This window comes from Pseudochaenichthys georgianus, chromosome 4, assembly GCF_902827115.2.
Source record: "Pseudochaenichthys georgianus chromosome 4, fPseGeo1.2, whole genome shotgun sequence".
NCBI lineage: Eukaryota > Metazoa > Chordata > Actinopteri > Perciformes > Channichthyidae > Pseudochaenichthys > Pseudochaenichthys georgianus.
In genome coordinates, this window is record NC_047506.1 from 17049852 (window position 1) to 17073540 (window position 23689).

The following is a 23689-nucleotide window of genomic DNA, read 5'->3' on the forward strand; positions in this document are numbered from 1 at the left end:
AGATAATGCACTACAGTGGAATTAATTGTACCAAAGTAGAGCCAAGTTCCAGGCCAATTATATATTGTATCTGCTGATGGCTGTCTACTGAATGTGGGCACGATTATCAGCTTAACAGTAAAGGTTTCCATGCATGTACTATATTGAATTATGTTATATTTGGTGTGCATTGTCTGCAATAAAACATGTCTCATATTTTACAATCAACAAATCGATCAAAACGTTGGCTTTCATGATCTTGTAATTATAGTTTTTATGTGTTATCTGTAAAGATAAAACATGAATGTTATAATATTAAATAAAAAAGCTAAATGAAGTAATGACTTGTTCTAACCATGATAAGTGTCTTATTTTCTGTCTTTGTAAGCATCCAGTTTCCTAGGCAAGGCAAGTTTATTTATATAGCACCTTTCAACAATCCTACACATCATTGAACAGAAAAATGTTTTTTCTGAAGATAATAAACAAGAAAGATGTAGTTTTTAGTAAAATGTGAACATGACAGCTGTATACAGTTGTGTTTCAGATATGCATGTTGTCCACAGTAAGTAATCCGCCTTCTGTGCAGCTTAGTGATTACTTACAAAGAGTTAGTGGCTCGATTCCCCGCAGGTCACCACACTGAAGAGGCACTTCTCTTACAGCGCGTTGCTTTGGATAAAGTGTCCTCCAAATGGCATCTTCCAGCTGTCTGAATGGCCCTTGATTAGACAACCAGATTAACTGAGGGAACCATCTAAATCAGTTATAAAGCATCATTGAAAAGTACTAACAAATCAAATCAAATCAAGTTTTATTTATATAACACATTTATAAACGATTTTTGGTCGAGCCAAAGTGCTGTACATATAATAAAAATAGCCTACAGTAGAGACACTTTACAGCAAATACAACAGCACAGATTGTTCAGATTATCAGTATGAGAAAAACGACACCCTCTGTCCTTAGACCCTCACGTCGTACAAGGAAAAACTTCCAGAGAAAACCCACAGTTTAAGGGGAAAAAATGGGAGAAACCTCAGGGAGAGCAACAGAGGAGGGATCCCTCTCCCAGGACGGACAGACGTGCAATAGATGCCGTGTGTAAATCGAAGAGATAATACATTTTACAGCATATAGACCGAATGTTAGGAAATGCATGTGTCTGTAATAAGAAGATGAATCCACGAGGATGTCAGCTACAATCCTGTGGAAGCCATCAGGGAAGCAGCATGACGAGACCCAAGGCAGGACCGCAGAGACAGGTTCAGTCACGACCCGAAGTCCACGACTTAATCCAGAACTCAGGATAGAGCATCCAAGACACAGGACTACAGCAAGAGGATCATCCTCGACTCCGGATCCCGGCGTAGATATAGATACAAAACAAGAAAAAAGATTTGGCTGGGTTAATCGGAACAAGAGAATACACAGACACAGACAGAGAGGGAAAAGGTCATTGGATAAAAGTTATTCTTGATAACCCTCTAGAAAGATCTCATGAACTTCCCCACTCAATCTATCAAGACCCGAGCAGTTCTATTAGATATAGGATAAGAAACAGAGATAAAGAAACAAAGAATGAATGAATTGAATGCACATTCATGTATAATTTCCTTACCTTTCTACAGTACTTGATACTTGCATCTGGGATCAATCAATCTTAATAAACTAAGAGTGTCTAAGTTACAGACATTCGGAAAATACAGCCTGGCATTAGAACTTTGCATCACTGAGATGAAGATAACACTGCTGAATTTTGCTGAACGGAAGCTTACACATTGCATAATAAACATAAGCCAATGAGTGACAGTGCACATAATGAGACTGAGCATATTGTTTAAACCATTTTCACTTAATCCATCATTACTGTGGTTCTGCTGTGCAGCGAAAGTTTGGGATCTTTGATGCAAACCATTCGTAAGCATCCAGAGAGAGATGGAGAGCTGAACATATGATGGGATTAAAGACAACATTGAAGTCGCAGCCTTTTCAAAGCTCTGAGCAAAATTCGATTTTCATTCATATTGTTTTGACTTTTTGTGTTTACCACTTAATTTACCTGTAATACAAATGGTACCCTTAGGAACAGAGGGTCATAATCGCACCTGCATACTCGATAATTCTCAGTGACAAGAGCAGACACATAGCAAAGAGAACTTGCCTGTACAAGTTAAAACATTTAAATGGATAATCATTAACATTTTCAGTAGCTCCTGACCCAGATACACTAAGCTTTGTTATCCAACAAACTATCAGGCTAATTTAGCCATTTAAAAGGAATAACAAAAAAGGATAATGAGAATTTCACAGTTCTTTGCACAAGGTGTTAGATTATTAGTGTGGCCAAGATGTCTCCGACTGTAATATCTGAAATTATAATAACAGTTTTTCAGTTCCTTTGAAAAATATTGGCTAGGAAGGAAAACTAGTGCCTTTGGATTGACAGTGCAGCCTGGTCTCATAGGGATAGGGCTTCAAATACAATGCTTGGCTAGAGGTTTTTGGGTTCTTGACATCAATGCAGGAACCAGGCTTCATGGTATATCCAAGATGAACCCATGCTATCAATATTAGATACTCAGAGTAATAGCATTAGTAATGCTGCAAAAGTCTGTTGACAGAGTGAAGGTGTATTGGTCAAACAAACACACTTTTTTACATTACCTAAACTCAACCATTATGATCAGTTTCATACTGCAGAAAATAGCAAACACTGCCAAATACTTTAAAACCATTCCCTCTCTGGAACTTATTGCATTTAGTGAGAGCAAGGTCTTTATGTATCCTTAATTTCACTTGTGTTTTAATAAGACTGGCATTGTTTACTAGAAACACATATTACATAATAACATGCACACATGAAATTGTTTTGTTTGGTGTCTTAAAACCTTTTCTATTTGGTAACCAATATTATGACATAGAACCACATTGATCTGTGCGATGCTCTTTTTTTCAAACAATTGTTGTCAAGCTCGCAATGCATAAATAACTATGCAAGACAAGTTTATATTGAACCTGTCAAACACAAAGATTGAAAAGGGAATAATGTATTGGTGCAATGAAACAACATCTGAAAACACCTGGCATTAAAACCCGATCTGGTTACATTATCTGAATAATGAACAGATCCTCACACAGGAGTGAAGGGACCGGGAAAGCATTATAATTTTTCTATTGCATCGGTGGGAGCAGAAATAGAAAAATGAGATGCTGTCATTACTCGATGCCTGCCACACACATGTCACTTGGAGATTGTTTTAACAAGCTAACGGTATCAGCTCCCTTTAAACTACCAATCTACTCAAGTGGTCACTCTTGTAAATGTTGGGTGGAATGGATAGAAACCACTCATCCAATATACTGTGGGATGAGTAAAGATTTGTCCATGGAGAAAGTCAGTGAGCAGGTAACATGACAGTGTGAAGGGTGCAGGCTGTGACAACAGCGAATGGAAATTCGGCAAGGCAAGGCAAGGCAAGGCAAGGCAAGTTAATATAGCACTTTTCAACACAAGGCAATTCAAAGTGCTTTACAAAAAATGAAAGACATTAAGCATTAAAAAAGAAAAGCTAACAAAATAAGTCTTCAGCCTGGATTTAAAAGTAGTGAGAGTTGCAGCGGACCTGCAGGTTTCTGGGAGTTTGTTCCAGATATTTGGAGCATAATAACTGAACGCTGCTTTACCATGTTTAGTTCTGACTCTGGGGACAGAAAGCTGACCAGTCCCTGAAGACCTGAGAGATCTGGATGGTTCATAATTTAGCAGGAGGTCAGAAATGTATTTTGGGCCTAAACCATTCAGTGCTTTATAAACCAGCAGCAGTATTTTTGAAATCTATTCTTTGACACACAGGAAGCCAGTGTAAAGACTTCAGAACAGGAGTGATGTGATCCACTTTCTTAGTGTTAGTGAGGACTCGAGCAGCGGCGTTCTGAATCAGCTGCAGCTTTCTAATAGATTTTGTAGTGAGACCTGTGAAGACACCATTACAGTAGTCCAGTCTACTGAAGATAAAGGCATCGGGCGATACATTGTCTGTAACACAGCCTTATAATGGCTGCGTGAGGGTGCTGGTGTATACAGCAGCCATTGAGCGGCACTTGGCTCATTAGGTTGAGGCATTGAGGTGCTGAGTGGGTGTGTGAGCGGTGAGTATATGACATGACAAGCCTTTAATGCACTTGCAGGTAGGGAGCTCATTTCCCTTGCTCTTCCCCTGTCATCATTCCCTCTTTTCACTTCTCACGCACATTCTCTCATTCTTGATAAACTCACTAGCAGCTGGATTATTGTTCCACATTTGGTGTCTTCACTGTTTCACTCTCTCTAAGCTCTCTCTGCTTCCTGACTCTGTCTCTTTTCTGCGGCATCTCGTCGTTGCCTTCTCCTCCTCGCTGTGGATATCTATAGCAGCAGCCTGAAAGGACATTCAGGTGGGCGAAGGTGTGAAAGTCCCTCAGAAAAAATACCCAACAACCCAATGATAGATCATGTGCGCATAAAAACAGGATCTTCTCACAATGCTTGGTTGTCATGATAGCAATGAAGTAGATATTTACAGCAAAGCTTGGTTAAAATAATTTTGGGTGGGCTCAGATGGATTCATAATGTTGCCTACTATAAGTGGAAAAAAGTGTGATTGAGCAATCTGCGCCCACACCTGCTGGTCATGTCTACCAGTTAGGGATGATTTTAAAAATGCTGTTTTATAAACTTGTGTTTATATTTTCCCAATCATGTTTGTCACATAATATTAAATAAAAAAGCTAAATGAAGTATAGATAACTTGTTCTAACCATGATAAGTGTCTTATTTTCTGTCTTTGTAAGCATCCAGTTTCCTAGGCAAGGCAAGTTTATTTATATAGCACCTTTCAACAATCCTACACATCATTGAACAGAAAAAAAAAAATTCTGAAGATAATAAACAAGAAAGATGTCGTTTTTAGTAAAATGTGAACATGACAGCTGTATACAGTTGTGTTTCAGATATGCATGTTGTCCACAGTAAGTAATCCGCCTTCTGTGCAGCTTAGTGATTACTTACAAAGAGTTAGTGGCTCGATTCCCCGCAGGTCACCACACTGAAGAGGCACTTCTCTTACTGCGCGTTGCTTTGGATAAAGTGTCCTCCAAATGGCATCTTCCAGCTGTCTGAATGGCCCTTGATTAGACAACCAGATTAACTGAGGGAACCATCTAAATCAGTTATAAAGCATCATTGAAAAGTACTAACAAATCAAATCAAATCAAATCAAGTTTTATTTATATAACACATTTATAAACTATTTTAAAACCTTGTTTTTGTCATAAAACACAACACCAATTGTAACAAGTTAAACCCAAACCCTTTAAATGCACACATTACTTCAGGAACAACACAGGTAAGCATTATAACATATGAGCGTAAAATCTATTTACACTGTTGTATAGAGTCTCACAGAAGTCAATTTGCAGCCCCTGGTTCAGCTCAAACAAACACGTAATTTGGGGGTATTTATGATACAGAAAGACATGCAATTTAGTGTTGTTTTTAACTCGCTCACACAGTTAAACTAATGTTTTACAGCAGCTACAAGCCATGCATCAATTAACTTTTCCAGTAGGCTTGTTTTATTGAAGTCCATTAAATGTCAGTGGCCTTTTTTGGTAGAACTAAATGTCGCAGATTATAGTAATATCGGCATTCCTTACAGTTCCATTGCTGCAAACACTGAGAATGTAACCTTTACCCCTGACAGATGTAATACCATGCTCCCCTGACCCCACAAAAACATGAGCCCTGAGCTAGTTCAACATTACACACAAACACCTTATATTTATTTATACAGGAGCACATAAAAGAGAAAAAAGCTGGCAGTGAGTCAGCGAGTCGGGCTGCAGGTCATCAGTGCATTATCCCCCAACCTTTGCCTACCCTCTTTGCTTCACTCCAACTGCCTGCAAAACAGTATCACTCTCTCACCTGCGCTGTGATAAGATCTGACTTAACCTTGGTGAGGTGAGGTGCAATACCACTAGCTTGTCACTACTACAGAACATCACCTTCAGGGGATAAGGGTACCATTAAGAGAGGAAATAGGCTTAACAGATAAGGGCAGATTTTAGTTGTAGGCATGCAGTGTTTAGTTCAGCATCATTTCATTCTCATGGGTTCTTTTTTAATTTTAAAGCAATACACAAGTCAGTGTCAGCTTAGACTAGGTGAAATGTATGAAATGAGAAAAAAGTGTTAAAATTCCGAACGACACCTGACAATACTTATGCATCTTTAGCGACATTAGAGAAAGGAAGTCAGTCTGTTCGACTCTTTATCTATCCTGAAATATCTCAACAGCATGTGGTAACCGTGACTTTACCTTTAAATTTAAACTGACAATGCCACCTCCAGCTAAGGGGCAGGAGGAACCCGTGGACACTCAATTTATGTTGATCGTGGTAACCAATTTTAAGGCTTCCCTTAACATGTACAATTAGGACAGAGGCATGAATTCCCAAAATATAATCCAGCTTTATTTAACAAATATTAAAACATGGTTAAAATGTCAATTTCATCAGCTGTTAATGGGTAAAAGGCAAATATAATTCACAAGGCTACATAAGTTACCCTCCTCAGGTGGGCAGGTCTGGTCCACTGGGTCACAGTGCTTGCTAACTGGGAAGGACAAAAACAAACAAGAGAAGCCACACATCAAAAATAACAAAAGCATGCAATACTTAAACCACAACCTCTAGAAAATAACAGTGAGATATTTAGCATACCCTTATAAAGTGTCACATCGTGCAGGCCATACACTGAAAACAGACAGAGTATCACACGGGCCCAGACCTGCGCCTCAGAGGAAGAAGAGCGTAACCTAAAACACAGATCTGCAATTATTATATTGCCACAAACACATTTGACAGAAACAAAAAACACTATAGGTATGCTGGCCTGGTCCATTTAAAAAACAAACAAACATATTTTTTAGTTGCTAGACCAATACAATGTAAAATTAAAAGAGGGTTCAAAACAAGGCATACTTTCACAGTTATTTTACAATCTCAGCTCAATCCAGCGGGGAAATGGTCACTCAGCTGTTATAAATAACAATAAAAGTTATAATAAAACAAAACAAGTGACATACCAGTATCCCAGGTTTCTTGGCCGGTTATTGGCAATAAACTCTGTAAAACACATAAATAAGAAGTTTTCAAAAAAAACAATTAAAACTTCTATTAAAACACCATTTAAAAACAAATTGCTCGTAACAGACCCGGGCTGCGTCTCACTTCTATTATTTTTCATTTCCTCGCTCCTCGGTCTCAGTATCACCGGAAGCTGATTTGTCTGCGCCATCTTGAGAACCGTCCCAGTGGCTTTATTTTTGCCAGAGGATCGAGGAGTGATAACGGAGGAGCGATAATCGAGCAACTAACAGACCATCCTCCATTGAAATCCTCAGACACTCGCCCCGCCCCCTTACTGTGTATCGCTCACTGATTGGACGATGCAGCGCATGCACTGATCTGTTGCTTCTTGACATGAGAGCAGCTTCCCAGCTTAGTGAAGAAAACACATGAACCTCACAGGAGTCACTCCTCAGTTTATACTTTGTTTTGTTTCAATTAATGTATAATTTAGTTACAAATATGTGATATATCTGAACAACAAAGTGGTCAAAAATCATTTTATTCATTTAGGCCCAATCCCAAACCACTCCCTCGACCCTACCCCTCCGTGACGGAGTGAACTCCGTCTGTAGCCCATGCTGTAGCCACACTCGCAGTTCAACGAGGCTCCCTCCTGTCAGATGGAGGGAGTAAATACAGCAGCAAGCTTTGGGACGGCCTCCCCTCTCTCCGGCAGAAACAGGAAATGCCGTAACTGTATGTAACAACGGTTTCAAATCAGCATCTCTTAGACACAAAATGTAAATTAATAACTCAAATAAAACTCCAAACATCTTTCATTGTGTTTCAAAGCTCTTTTAGTTTTAAACCTGATGTTTATAAGCTTCTTAGTTTTTGCAACAGTCTGTAAATATACACAACTTTATAATAAAATGCACACATTTACCTTTTTCTAGACTAAACACAGGTATGATCCTAAGTTAAAAACATATGAGGTTATCATGAGGTTGTTAACATCGCAGTTTATCAGTGGATGTTTGCTGGAACTACTTGTAAACAGTGTGTTTCCTGACGGACACACACAGCGTGACTCCGGTCAGGTAGAGACCGGTCTCAAGTCAGCACCGCTGCAGACTCGCTGTTTGAGGGCTTGATAGCCCACTCCCCCTCCACACCGCTCCACACTCGTTCCTTTGGAACAGCCCTCAATATGGCGGACCCTCCACGTGAACGTGCAAACGGAGGGGTAGGGTGTAGGAGCCATGATCAATATTGATTGGTTGGCTTGGGTCACATGGGTATGGGTGGCACTCATTATAATCCTGTTCACCTGTGTGAGGTGTGGGTGTGTGGAAGAGAGGGTGACACGGGGCCGTTGTACTTTTTTGTTGACCGCAAGATTACAATTGCTTTGATTTTAACAGTGTATATGTCTGAGAATCGAGTTTTTTCATTAAACTACCATACTACGAAACAGAGCTTCAGATCTCAGCGAGTACTTTTTTAGCGTGTTATACAACAGCAAACAGGCCCGGCCTCAGCCTCTCAGCGACTTAGTTTGTTTCCTGCTGTCGCTACATATTGGAAACATTTTCATGATCGCTTCTTTCGTTTAGCCTATACATTTTAAGAATAGCGTTTATCTTTTTTAAGAATGAGTTCTTATTTGATTTTATTTACTTGGGTCTACAACAGATGATACACATGTTTATGTCAGTAAATGTGTACTAACAGAGGCAGGGGTGTTTGTGAAAATAACGGGGACAGAGCTGGCTGGCTGCTGTCAGACGATCAGCTGTGCTGCTTCATCACAAACGGACTTCGCTTCACGTGACGCCCCGGAGGAAACGACGTCCGATTACTCTTAAAACTAATTTCCCTGCTTCTCGTGGGGTGTTTCTCAATCTCGAGTAAAGCTGCTCCAGAGCCACTATTTCAAGCATACATCGAGTGCCGCCGAAGTACTGTTCCAATGTCCAGCATACTTGGAATTCTACCGAGCCCGGCGTACTTCCTTTGGAGAAATGTCGAGGCTGCACATGTGTAGACTCCGCGGTCTTAAAATCCCCACAATACTTTGCGCACGGACCAATTTCCCCAAATCTGTGGCAGAAGATGTAAGGCGGGGCCTCTCATATGACGCACACCTGCACACTTGCTAGCCTGTTCCACTCTTCGTTTTCTGAATGCCAGGAAGTATTCTTGCCTCGCTTCTGAAGCAAGACGCTCGGAAGACATGTGCTACCAAGCAAGCATACTCCACATTGAGAAACACCCGTGGTTTCCTTGCGTCTCTCCATGCTTCCCTGGTGGGAGGGACTGGTCGCAGGGAAACGATGCAAGTGAGGGACGCAAGGAATCCATTCAACAGAAGTGAGACGCAGCCCCGGTCTCGTGCTTTGACTGTCGGAGAGTTTCCCTCCGTGATCGGGTGAAATTCGTTTTGCCCTGGCGGACTGGGACTAAAAATCAGCCCGGGAAACTTGACCGACCCAACTCGGTACCGCTAGTCAATTGTGAACGGGGGGGGGGGAGGTGCTAGTGAATTGTCCGACCGGCCCACTTCGGTACCGGTATTCCCAATGGCCAGTCCTTCCCTGCCTCGCCCTAATAAAACCCAAGCTGAATTATTAAGCAACTTGCATAGGTTAAAGACCATAAAACCACCTTAAAAACCGTAATTCCTACCTTTGTGAGAGGGAGACAGCCAAGGACGTGCAGCAAGGTGAAAAGCTTTCTTGAACTCACGGCAAAACTTTTTTTATTTCCTGTTTACCGGTCGTCGGTCATGTGACCACGTCAGGTGACAATGACGTCACATTCCCACTAGCAATTTAAGGGATTGCAATGAAATATTGTAGATACATGGTTCACAGAGACACAGGGGGTGTTTCTCAATGTCGAGGAAGGCTGCTCCAGAGCCACTATTTCAAGCATACTACATCATTGAGTGCCGCCGAAGGACTGTTCCAATGTCCAGCATAGGCTACTTGGAATTCTACCGAGGCCGGCGTACTTCGTAGCGAGAAATTTCGAGGCTGCACATGTGTAGACTCCGCGGTCTTAAAATCCCCACGATGCTTTGCGCACGGACCAATTTCCAATTATTTGGCGGAAATAGCGCTCAATTTAAGGTGGGGCCTCGCATATGACGCACAACTGCATACCTGTTAGCCTGTTCCACAATTCTTCGTTTTCCGAGGCTAGGAAGGATTCTTGCCTCGCTTCTGAAGTGACTCGGAAGACATGTGCTACCAAGCAAGCATCCTCGACATTGGAACAGTCCTTTGGCGGCACTCGATGACGTAGTATGCTTGAAATAGTGGCTCTGGAGCAGCCTTCCTCGACATTGAGAAACACCCACATACTCAGGGCCGGTCCTAGATATTTTGGTGCCCTAGGCGAGATTATGATTTGGTGCCCCCCCCTCCAAGCAATATACAATAGAATATATTAACCTGTTAAACCCCAAGGTCCCCGCCGGCGACCTTTTTTTCACGACACTGTGTCTCAGGCAGGGCCGTGGGAAGTAGGGGTGCTGAGGGTGCTGCAGCACCCCCTGGTGGAGGACAGGGGATCTGCACTTCGACAAGATTAAATACAAATATAATACAAACAAAAAATGAATTTTCAGCTTTGATGTTACAACATTCATAAATAAGTAAAGATAACACCCTTTTCACCCTGGTTACATTTTCCATTTGCCCCGTACGATGGGCGCTGTAAGTGATGAAAGTGGGGGATGTTGGCTTATCAGGCGCTCACAGCCAGCGTGAGAGAGAGAGAGGGGGTGCACCGGTACCGGCGGGGAATGTTGTTAGCTTCTGCTGCGCTAACGGATATAATAAGCTGTTTCTACAATTATGTGGAGGGAGAGCTGTCCTGTCAGACTGAGAGGCTCAGTGAGGTAAAGGACTCAGATAGTTTAGATAGTTCACTTTAGTCTACGTTGTCTCAGTGGGTCTCAAACGTTTTGATCACAATTTATGTAAACAAATATTTCCAAGGCACTCCTTTATAATTATTAGGATAAATAAAAACAGGTTTGAAATCATTCCAATGTATACTATAGGACAGTAAACCAAAAATATTGTTTACAACTGGAGAGATTTAAAAATATGCATAAATAAATGTTAACTGATAAAATAAGATATAAATGAACCACAAAAATAAAACAAGTTAGCCTACATGTATTTGTTATTGGCTATGGTAGGTTATCGGTTATGTTCACATACTTATTTGATTATTAAAATGCAAACCGATCTTTTTCATATGGGTGTTTTAGAGTTGTATCCCCTAGAACAGTCTCTAGTAATTGGGCGCTCAAAGTGCACCAGATTGAAGCATTTTACTTTAAAATGTTCAAACAAATGGAAGATGTGAAGTCCACCCCCCAATTAAAACATGTTCATGCAATACTAAATACATTTGAAGCCTTTTTATATAAGCTGTCCACCATATCAATACGTGTCTCTGTTTGTAGTGTAGTGGTCTTTTGTAGAGGTTTTTCATTGCCAGCTAAAATCTTGCCTAGGGCAGCAAATTGGTCAAAACCGGCCCTGGTGTCATCCCCACAGCACTCCCCATTTGAAACATGTTCCCATGGCTATGGTCTCAGGGGATCTTAATATTTAAGAACCTATTAATGTGTTATACCAGATTAACGGGAATAATCTCAGCTAACTGACAATACAAACCATTTTTACCAAAACAAAACACAAGTCTCATAAGAAGCATCTAAATGACCCCTTAGCGAAAAATGCTAACGGACATTGGCACAGAACTCAAGATAAAAGTACCCTTATTACTTAACGTAGCTGCACATACAAGATATCCGATTAAAGCTGAGGTTCCACAGATTATTTAGGTATATAGTATCATCACTGAGTGATCCGAACTCGCAACAGGGGAAGCAAACACAGACATCACAACACGTACCTTTACAGAGCTTCTAGGGAGATCGTCTCACCGTAGCTGTCAATCTGATCAAAAGACGTGTTCAATGGCATTAAAACGAGAAAAAACGCGGCTGAATCGGTTAATCCATAGGTTGATAATGTTTCTGTTGAATACTTTTTACATATACGTCTCTGTATAACAGTTATTTTTCATTTATAATCCATAATTCTATTTTTATGTAAAAATCGCAGAGCAAAAGTTAGCTGCTAATGGTAGCCACCAGAGTGGCTGCTGCTTCCGGTCTTGGCTATGTGGCAGTCTAACACACACACATTACCAAATAAGGACTATGTGGGAGTTCTCCTCGATTCTATTGGCTCTGACGGTTAAAAATATATGTCACATGTCAAAATCCAGCAAGGGGGGCCAGAGATATGGAAAATCCACCCAAATGGCCCCAGAAGAGGTTTTTTTTGTGCTAAATCTGTCTAAAAAGATCAAATATCACTTGTTTTACATCAATCTTGATACAGGGTACTTATTATATGTTGTACTTTGGATTCCTAAAGCTTTTAGTCTACTAACCCATCATCTAAGGTTAGTTTTCACTATAAGTAAAACATATGTTTTGGACGGACACTATAATTTACAGTTTTTTACCATGTTCAATCTGAATTTTCTTTAAAATAAAAAAACATCTATATTTATTCTGACTCCTCTACATCCAAATCACAGGTTTATCATTACTTTGAGAAAAAAGATTATTAATTTAACCCTTTTAGAAGGGAAGATATGGTCATTTGTTCTGGGAATGTCATTTTCGAGCCTGCAACCTGAAAAACAGGCTCGGGGTTTAACAGGTTTTAAGAATAAATGAAAAATCTCTACAAAAGATCAATACACTACAAAAACAGAAAGGTATTGACTTGTTGGTTGTATACATAAAGAAGGTTTAAAATGATTTCATTATTGTATGAACATGTTTTAATTGGGGGGTGGACGTCACATCCTCTGGGGGTTTTTATATCTCCAGTTTCAAACGATATTTTTGTTTTACTGTCCTATAATATACATTGGAACGATTTCAAACCTGTTTTTATTTATCCTAATAATTATAAAGGTGTGCCTTGGAAATATTTGTTAACATAAATTGTGACCAAACCGTTTGAGACCCACTGAGATAACTTTTAAAGTGAACTATCTAAACACTCAGAGTCCTTTACCTCACTGAGCTCTAGTTATCAGCCTCAATCCAACAACAATCCATGGTACCGATTTTTTCCCTCCCAGAACTACCAGTGCAGCAACCTCCCAGATCTGGCGCTCTAGGAGACCGCCTATGTCGCCTATGCCAAAGACCGACCCTGCACATACTTATGACTGTTTCTCTAGTGCAGTGCTTCTCAATGTGTGGTCCACGGACCACTGGTGGTCTGTGAGTGCCCCCTAGTGGTCCGTGAGTATCAGTGGCGAGCCGTGACTTTTATACCTAGGCCCTCTGACCCCCCTTCCCTCGAAAAAAAAGAAGAGATATTACGTCACAGCGGAATATCAAAATAGAGGCCCGGGGTGCAAAACGCATCAATGACAGCGACCCTCTACCACAGTGATTCTTAAACTTTTTTCAATAATGTACCCCCTTTGAAAAAAGAATGCAGCCATGTACCCCCTGATCAGCACAAAAACAATTTGTTGGGGAAGAAATGCCTATATAAGAGGAACAGCACAGTGCTGCACCATCGGTGTCTGATTTATTAAAACAACAACCTAACTGAGAAACACTTAAATGCTACATTTCAAATGTTGACAATCCATCACTAAATTCATGGCAAACCAATTTTAACATCATGCAATAACACTAAGACGACATTAGTTGCATTGAACTGATCTTTTTAAGTTGTACTTACAATATAGTGAGAAACATGGGCTTGTGCTTCACTGAGAATCTTTGTTATTCTCAGTGACAGGAAGGCCACTGCAGTTACCATTCTCGTTTTGAAATATGTGTAACTCAGTTAATATAAAACCCACACTGCTCAAACTTCGTTACATTTCCTAAAATTGGTATTTTTTTTCCCCATTAACATAAAAATAAATCTCACGTACCCCCTGCAGTACTTCAACGTACCCCTAGGGGTCCGTGTACCCCCATTTGAGAACCACTGCTCTACCACACAGAACAACACCATTTATATAAACACCTATCATGACAGGGCACCCACAGCCAAGTAACAATTACAAATGAATTAAGTTGGCATGGCAGCGCACATTGAAAATGACTTAGGCCTACCTTTGATGATAAATCACTGAAACACAAAGTCCATCCTCCTGTCCTTTTGGATGAAGCACTTGCTTCAGCTGATCCTTTGCCACTCAATCTTGAAAATGACTCGGTTAATAATTTCGCAACAATGTCATCACTATCACTGAAGTGAGCCATCATGAACAAACTTATGCTAATTATAAATATATCGATCATAAATCTATCGTTTAGATTTATGATTCGAAAATAATAAAAGTAGGGTAGACATGTGGATATTATCCGTCTGAACAAAACGTGCATTTATCTAACAGGTTCGTTTTCCACAGACCTTATAATTCCAGCTATTTTCCAAAATCCTATGGAGAAATCCCATTGCTCTTTTGTCGAGGGAATCCGAGCGAAGCTTACTTCCGGGTTTTAGGACACGTCACAGCACCACTTGCATAGACTGTCACTACCCGATCGGTACTGCGCATGTGCGAGATGGTCCGCCATATTGGACAACTCCGGACGGCAACCCAAGATGTAAGTACATTGTCAGAATAAGTGAGAAATAGATTTAACTTCTGTTAGACAGCTATCATACTGAATACATATTTACTGTGAATGTATGCAAAAATGTATGGCATATGGCTGTCTAACAGAAGTTAAATTCATTCCTCACTTATTCTGACAATGTACTTAACCCCAAATAAAAGAACCCAATAAAAAGAGTTGTTACATAATAGTGAAGTCACGTTGTAATAACAATAACTCATCTCTCTCGAGTTTTCTTTTTGAGCTTTGCTAAAAGCCACTGTGTCAATTGTCCATCTTGTGTTGCCGTCCGGAGTTGTCCAATATGGCGGACCATCTCGCACATGCGCAGTACCGATCGGGCAGGGGGACGGATCATGGATGTATAATAAGAACTGGATACAGCGTGGGAGGCGGGGCCTCATTCATTCCTATGAGAGTTGCTCATTAGCGCATGATGATAAAATGGCCCAACTTTTGAGAGAGTGAAACATCACAGATTACCCGGCATGCCTGAGAAGTACCCGTATGTGCGCTCATAGCGCATGCGCAACTTTAACCAACATGCTCGTTCACATCAAGCACGTCAATTTGCGTACACGTAACAGCACTGTGCGTTCATGACAGCATGGTAATGGCTTGTTATTATGCAGTTAGCAGCTAGCGGCTAGCTAGTAATTATGCTAATGTACACATCAATCGTTATGTACTTCTATTATGCTGTAACAGGATCTAGTGATATCCAACAGAGCTTCATTTAGCATGAAAGAATTATTGCACTGTATATATATATATATATATATATACACAGTGCAATAAGCTTGTTAGTGCAATAAGAAGCTACAGGAACGTTAATCTACGTTGGTAATATTAACTTTATTTAATACAACATTTACGGTACAAGATTTACATCATACAGCCCATGTAGTATAATATTTTACAAATGATGAATTACAGCAAACATGTGCAATATATCCATTATTACAGCTCCGTGGGCTGGCAGTAAGGCGATATGGTCCGTTGTTATTGTACATCCATGGGTAAAGATAAACGCATGTAGTGCTGAACACGTAACATGAACGTGCCGGGCAGCGCGGTCCCGTGGGTTAGATGCGCGTTCATAATGCCGAGGGAAATAACTCTCAGAATAACGTTATTAGCACATTTTTACAACATGAGGAACGAATGTTTTTAATAAAGGCTATACAAGTGTTCATACTGGGTTGTTTATTTAGTTTAAAAAAAATTATCCAACGAGTTACAGACCACTCTTTCTCCATGTAAGTCAATGGGAAAAAGTGTTTCTGGGCCCAGCAACCAAACGGAAGTGTAGTACCGCCGTTTGGCCAGCACGAATATTCTCATCAGACTCCGGCGCACTTCCTGGGGGCTTGGGACGGATCGGGTAGTGACATACATAGATATATATAAACACTAGATGGCTCATGGGAGATTTTCCAGCTTAGCTGACTGGCCGCCATCTTGCTACAGTCAACAGTTACTCTGATTCGCGTTATGTAGCTGTTGTAAGGTGAGTGATCTGCACAAAAATACTCTTAACTCGCTGAAATCTTGACTGATTTACAAACGGTTTGGTTTATTATAAACATTATTAGCATGGCTATGATACAGGATGCTTGGACATGTTGAAATTGCAGCTTTTCTTTGTTTATGTGGTTGTATTTATTAGCTGGCTAATAACAAGAGGCTGTGAGTGAGACCTAGTATTACAAAGTTCACCCAGCAACTTTACACCAGTGGGAGAGGCAGAACTGCTCTTTCTTTTCAACATAACTTAAGTTACACATGATTTCTTCCAAGTGGTTTGGCTTGTTAAAAACATCTTGCATTATGATACAGGAATTTGCTGGCTTTGTGTTTACAGAAGTACCTGACTATGCCGGACTTTTGTGCAGCCTACGGATGCTCCAATCGCCGCTGTCTGCAAACAAGAACCCGTGGGATCACCACATATGTTTATGTTTGCTCAGTCTAATAAACCCATAACATGGTTGTGAAAGAATACCAAAGCTGAGGCTGGACGATGATTGATTGTTAGTGTGCCATGTGTCACTGTGTGTCTTATTGGTTTTGTGTTATACTGTATTTTATTGTGTGCAGCTGGTCCTTATCTCCAAGACACATTTAAAACAAATAACCTTGAACCTTGAAGCCCCATCTCTCCCCACCTGCTCCTGCTTCCTACATCCCCTCCACACCACACCAAGTTGTTCTTCTTAATAATAATAATAATACATTTATGTTGGGGGGCCGCCTTTCATAACACCCAAGGACGACACCTTACAGGGGCATAGGGGCAATATAGGGAACAATTTAAACAGTGGATTTTGTGATATATCAGCCGGGGAAAACTAGGATGATATGAAGATCTCATGTAAAAAATAATTGTGATAAATTAGACAGAACTGGCCTGTCTGTGAGCACATTTTATGTTGGTTTGGTTCTTCTGATAAAGGTGTGAATATCTAAATAATATACCAACATATGCTATATATTGTATATATAAAATATAAATGTATTTTAATTTTATAATTTATTTTAAATATTGACAATATAATAAAATAAATGTAAATATATACACCGGCAAATATTTAATATAAATACCTTGTGTGTGTATAGCTATTGCTTTATCTGATTAATGTTATTTTCATATGAAAGTCCATGATTATAAGTATGCAGTATCATAACTACATCTTTGATGTTTATAAAAAAACAAACCGTTTGAAAATTGGTTGAAAATTGAGCAAGCTATGGTTATTTAAATAGTAAACCATAATGTTATGAATGAGAGCACTGCCTGTAGCAAGATGGCGGCCAAGTGGCAACGTCGGTCTCCATTGGCCAGCAGCGCGTGTGAGCTATCTAGTGTTTATATATATCTATGGTGACATAGACCTCACAGCGGGGGGAACTTGTCATAAAGTCCGTGAAAAGAAAGCCCGCCCATTTAGAGGGAAGATATGATTGGTCAATTGTACTGTCATTTGCAGTGGCGGCTGGTGGACAATATTTTTGGTGGGGCTATTGATAGAGTGAGTACACATTTTTTTTTTGGGAGAAATGACCCCTTAAATTAGGACTTCTGGTGATGTAATGGCGCGTTTCCAGTGCAGCGCGGAGCTCGCTTTAATGCTGCATTCAGACCGGACGCGATGCGAATATTCTCTTCGCTCTAAACGCTCCTATCGCATCGCTCTAGTCGCTCGAGTTTCACCGCGGCTGCCAGCTGTGTTTACTCGCATCATTCAAACAAGACGCGCTGGCTCGAGAGCTACAACTACAACAACATGAACATATGTTACCGTGATTAAATTGTAATACACGTTTCTAAATGATGCCGACGTAACAACATACTGATACCGGTTAGTAAAAACCATGAATTAATGCTTTGACAAGTCTGCAGACAGACGGCAGGCGAAAAACCCTTTTAAAATGCGTGCTTTCTAAATGGAGCTTGGCTAAGCTAACGCTATATATGCTCCGACCGTCCACACTCACAACAACGGCCTACAGACATAAATAAACCAGCGACTGTATTCTCCATGACACAGACAGTCTGTGGTTTGTACTTGTTTAACTTTTGTCTAGTTTCTGAACAGATCGTATTTGTCCCCGGCTGTTTGAAGAGCAAGCATGTGAAACAAAAGATAGCATTTACCTGTTTGCATCCAGCTAGCCATGTGAGAAGCCTTGTTGATACGTTTTGTCTTTTTCACGAGCTTGCTGTGATATATACAAATCGGGTTGGTCCGGTCCAAGGTCTTTAAGTATCAATTTATCTCCCAAACTTCTCCTTTCAAAAGGATTGGAGAGTAGCTCTTGGGCGGACCGAGGTTCCGGCGACTCCACCTGCACACCATTCTCATCCAAATACTGCGTCACCTTGGTCACTCACGAGTCTAAAAAACAACTCACGTCAACGCACGTAAGCAACATGGGCGCCAACGTGAGCGCCCACGTGACCAACATATTTGACGCCGCTGATTGGCTGAAATTATGTTTCGGCGGCACAGTTTACTATTGAGACTTTTGCAACATGCTGGTTGCTGCTGTTTCGCTCGGGGGCTCTGTCCGGTAATGATAAACTAATGCCATGGGCAAGGCCAGGCAGGAAACAGGTGACTTATCAGTAACTTTAGACATCGTAACACAATTTTAAACGAGATTGTATTGTAGATTATACATTTTTGTGATACCAATTGTATGATATTTACCTTGTTGATTAAAAATTAAAATATATATATATTTTTTAATTTTTTTAATTTTGTATCTGGCAAGAGGTGGGGCGGCGCCCCTAGCGCCCCTATGGGCCGGCCGCCACTGGTCATTTGACATTACTCTCTCGTTGAGTTACTATAGCTGGCCCTCTGTGAATGTAGAGAGGGACCAACAAGCTCTCCCGTCTTCACATAACTCGCAGAGACGGCATTTAACCCTTCACATTCCAACAGAAACTGAACAGGCAGATTATTTTACATACAATTAAATCAAGTTATGTTGGTAAAACTAATGAAAAATATAACAACAAAAACATATTAAAAAAAATATTTAAAAAAAAATGTTTTCTTTTTAATGTTTTCAAATATTATTTCTTAGAATATCTTAGGCCCTCATAGAGGGCCTAGAGGGCCCTGACGGCTCGCCACTGGTGAGTATATTGGTAAAATGTCACATTTGAAATAAATAAATGTAAGTGTTCCGCACTCTCACGAGAATATCTCCGCAATGGAGAGAGCTTAAGTTTCACTTTCGATTGCATGATATAGCCCAGCGCAACACCTTCATCACACATGTTGCAACTTGTTTGTACCATTTTCAGGAAATGTGTAATCTGTTCTAGAAAAACGATGTGTTTTTGATATTTGTGGAGTTAGGTGGTCCGTGAGTGTTTTTTTATTGGTTAAGTGGTCCTTGGTATGCAAACGTTTGAGAAACACTCTAGTGTCATAACAAGGTTGACATGTCAAATGTTGTGACAACTTTGGACTGATTACAATGGCGTTTTGTACAGATATCCATGAAGCCAACAGTATGACAAGTGACCCCCTGATCACCAATTCAAGCTTTTAATCAAACAATTTGGTTCATGTCATAATAGCTAAACTAAATGACAATAACATGAGCCACAATTGTACTTAGTAGACCAAGCATGAATTGTAATCTTCAACATGTTAGCATGCGTTTAGGTCATATCACATCATCACAGAGCCTCTAGCACGGTTGTACTCTCCTACCTTAATGTGCTACACCAAAAAAACACATGTCATTTATTTATTTCCAGGTGTAAAGCAACATCACATTTTGAGTTACTTTTATTAACTTTGAGAGTCATAAAAGCAGCATTTCTCTGCACTAAATTAGTAATTTAAATACTTACGTAGATATGGGAGCGTTGGACTAAATTTCAAGGTGTTGAATATCTTTTTTTTTATGATCATACATTCTTTATTATAAATGTGGACCCTGCAGTGCCTTGGTATCTGTGTGGTTACAGCATGTCACATATGACATCCTTGGGACCTTTGTTGCATGTCAAACCTTTCTTTCCCCCTATTTTTTTGGACTCTTATTCTTTCTTTGTAAAAACTCTCACCTCTTTAACTTTTACTAACAATTCCCAGTACTGTATTCCTGGATCTGACAAGTAATGAAGGGGGGGAAGACTATTATTCAAGGCTTTAATAACAGATGAAATCCTGAGAAATTGAAAATTAAATGAATCCCCTTTAGCAGTTATGGTAATTAAAAGTTAATGGAACAATTGTGGGACCACAGATACAGCAGCAGAAGGAATACATTACAACACATCATAATTCACTTTGGAACACTAGAGGTCACAGTACAGCCTTCTGCAGGTGTTTGGGGTCCCAATCACTGAAACATCTGGGCTGGGGGGTGCCCACTTTATGACCCAGTAATAGACCAGTGCCAACCCTTTTTGTTTTATTTTTCACTTACAACTTACAGTAGGTTGAAAATAATACATCTACTGTAGTGAACGTTTTTCAGAAGCTATTTCAGCTCCGTTTCTTTAAGCAAGCCAAGACAGGTCAGTTTCCAATGTTTTGCCAGCGGCCGCTTGCTTTGCTGTTAGCTGAGAGGTTATGACTGAGGTTAAGATGACTACTGACAAAGAAATATATGTACTTTTTAAAAGAATGGGAACTGACGCCTGTGTATGTGATAGCACAAGATAAAACGGCCAGGCAGCTGATGACATCTGAGGATGGAAATAGCTTTCGTCCTCTCTTGTTGTCTTAACAGATTGTGGAGTAAATGGTGAATGTATGCGATAGACGATTTTCAGTTTACATAAAAGAAAACATTGGCCACCATTATAATAAAAGGAAATTGATTATTAAAAAAATATTGTGTGCCGTGTAAGTCCTCATGAATATTGAAAGGTACTTAAACATTCATTTACTCATCAATTCAATTACACCAGCAGATAAAGCAGCATGATGCCACTCACACAGACTGTGTTAGGCATTGTTATTCAGAACAGGTGCAACTCTATCACCATATCAAAATAATGTAAAAATTGTGGTGGACAGTTTTTCCAATCACATAAATGGGCCAGTTTAGCTTTGTTTGAATTATTAACCATATAGGAGAGGGAATGCAGGCTTTGGGTTCGTCCAAACACAACAGGAGGTTCTTATCAGGAGGTACATGCTGAGATGTTTAAACAAAATCCCAACCTGTAATGCAAACTGCTGTCTGGCGGGTTACCATCTTTTCATGGAGTGCAGTCTGTATCGACTCGGCCTGGTAGGATATCCCTCTGCAGATATTCAGATGGAAGACAACCCCATGCTCTCATTTACTGACACTCTTCATACTGATGCCTGCTCCCTTAACCTGCATGTAGCTGTCAACACTAATCTGACTGACAAACATGCACAATGGTGTTCTACATTTGAAGCCTTTCAGGGGAAAGTGGATCTATTTCTCTGGTTCATAAGCTTGTTTGGCAGTCAAAAAGAAAAAAAAATGACAAGGTATCAATCAGAAACATGATGGAGAAAATTACAAATTACAAGATGTAATGAACCAAAGTGACAGCTGAAAGTTAACCAATCTTTCACATGGGAAGACATGTTGAACGAAACATGTAAAAGTGTAGGATTGTCAAGTTAAAATGAAGTGTAAGTGTTGGAATGTGGAGTGAACAGCCTTACCTACAGATCTGCTCCTTCAATTCACCAATGTTCTTCTTTCTGTCTCTCTTATACAGATTGTTCTCTTGCAGCCCTTTAGGGAGGTGGTTGTGGTGAAAAAGAAGAGCCTTTAGAGGCCTATTAGCCGCAGCGTCTGCAATGTTGATATGGGGGTATTTAACTTGAGCTTCTCGCGCTGCCTCTATCTGTCTTCATCTGTCTCACTCTGTCTGTGCTTCCCGGTGTTTGTGTTTGAGTCAACAATCATTAATCATCTGCAGCCGGTACAACAAATGCTCTGGGACACTTTCATTTAGGTACAGCTTTGACAAGCACACAACAGGATATATATGTGTCTACAAACACACACACGTTACTGCAACACAGACACAAACCAGAACACACCTAAGCTACTTAGCCTAGTCTACACCGAAACGCCTGAGCTATACTGACTTCACTTTACTTTTCCCCTAAAACCATTCCAAACACACACAACTTTACATTTCTCACCCCATGATGAACACAGACTGCAGTTGCCATGTGAACATGTTTGTTTCCCTATACTGCACTATTTCTCACGCACATTGTTGCATATAAAGTAATGTAACTAAACCCACAGATATGCACATAAATGTAATACTTTATTGCCATGTTAACATAGTTAATAGGAACTTAAAAATACATATATAAGTTAATAAGAATGGCGTAGGCAATTATCTCATATATATAAACACTAATGCTACTTTCTTTTTCGTGCTTGAATCTGTCTGACATGCTTTCTGGAAGAATTATGTAATTTTCATTTATATATAACGTAAAATATGATACAGCATCCTTTTGCGCTGTGTACCATTTCATAGTAATGTTGTCTAAATAAATGTAATTGTTTTATAAAAACAGTAACGGAAACTGGAGTCAAATTCCTTGGATGTGTATACAAACTATAAAGCTGAACACATTTATATTTTGTGCGATATTGTAGGCATCTAAAGTACAAACAAAATATAATCACTAGAAATCCAAATAGTTAATTCTGGTCTACAAAGTACAGGATATATGGGCATTCCTCTTCTAATGCAAATTAAATCAAGAAGGCCACATAAATAATACAAATGACCTCAAAACGTCAAATAAGAGCAAATGGCTGTCTGTTGCTAGGCGACAGTGGATGTTTAGCAATGGCACACATGAAGATGAAAACACAGTTGAGGTTTGGGAATAGTTTTATTGTGACAAACAACTTTATTGAAACACATGGCTCCGAGCCATACACTGTAGGCCTATAGTTAGCCAGAGAGCTGAACACCTGTGCACAGCAAGAAGCCGCTAACTGATCATTTTGTCTACTGTAATTTAGATGAATGCTAACACGCGAACAGATTCAAATCAGCCATGATAATTGTTCTGCATCCTCTCATGGTTCTTGAAAGTTAATGTTATACAACCAACTTTTTGCAGAGTTAAATATGTCAGGAAATGTTTTGTTTCTACTTTTAGATTCAAAGGCATTTGTACATGGCCCATTATTTCTCTCCATCGGTTGTCAATCTGTTTTCAATTCTAAGCAATTGGCTTGATGGTTTGTCAAAATGATTGTTTTAGACTTTGTTTGTCAAAGGCAAAGAAGATTTCCTCTGTGTGTGTTTGATGGTTGTCTAGCTAATGCTTGCTGAGAGCTTTATCACTTATCCGTATGTCTGTTACTTTATTATGATAAATTGGCTGAACTTGCTGC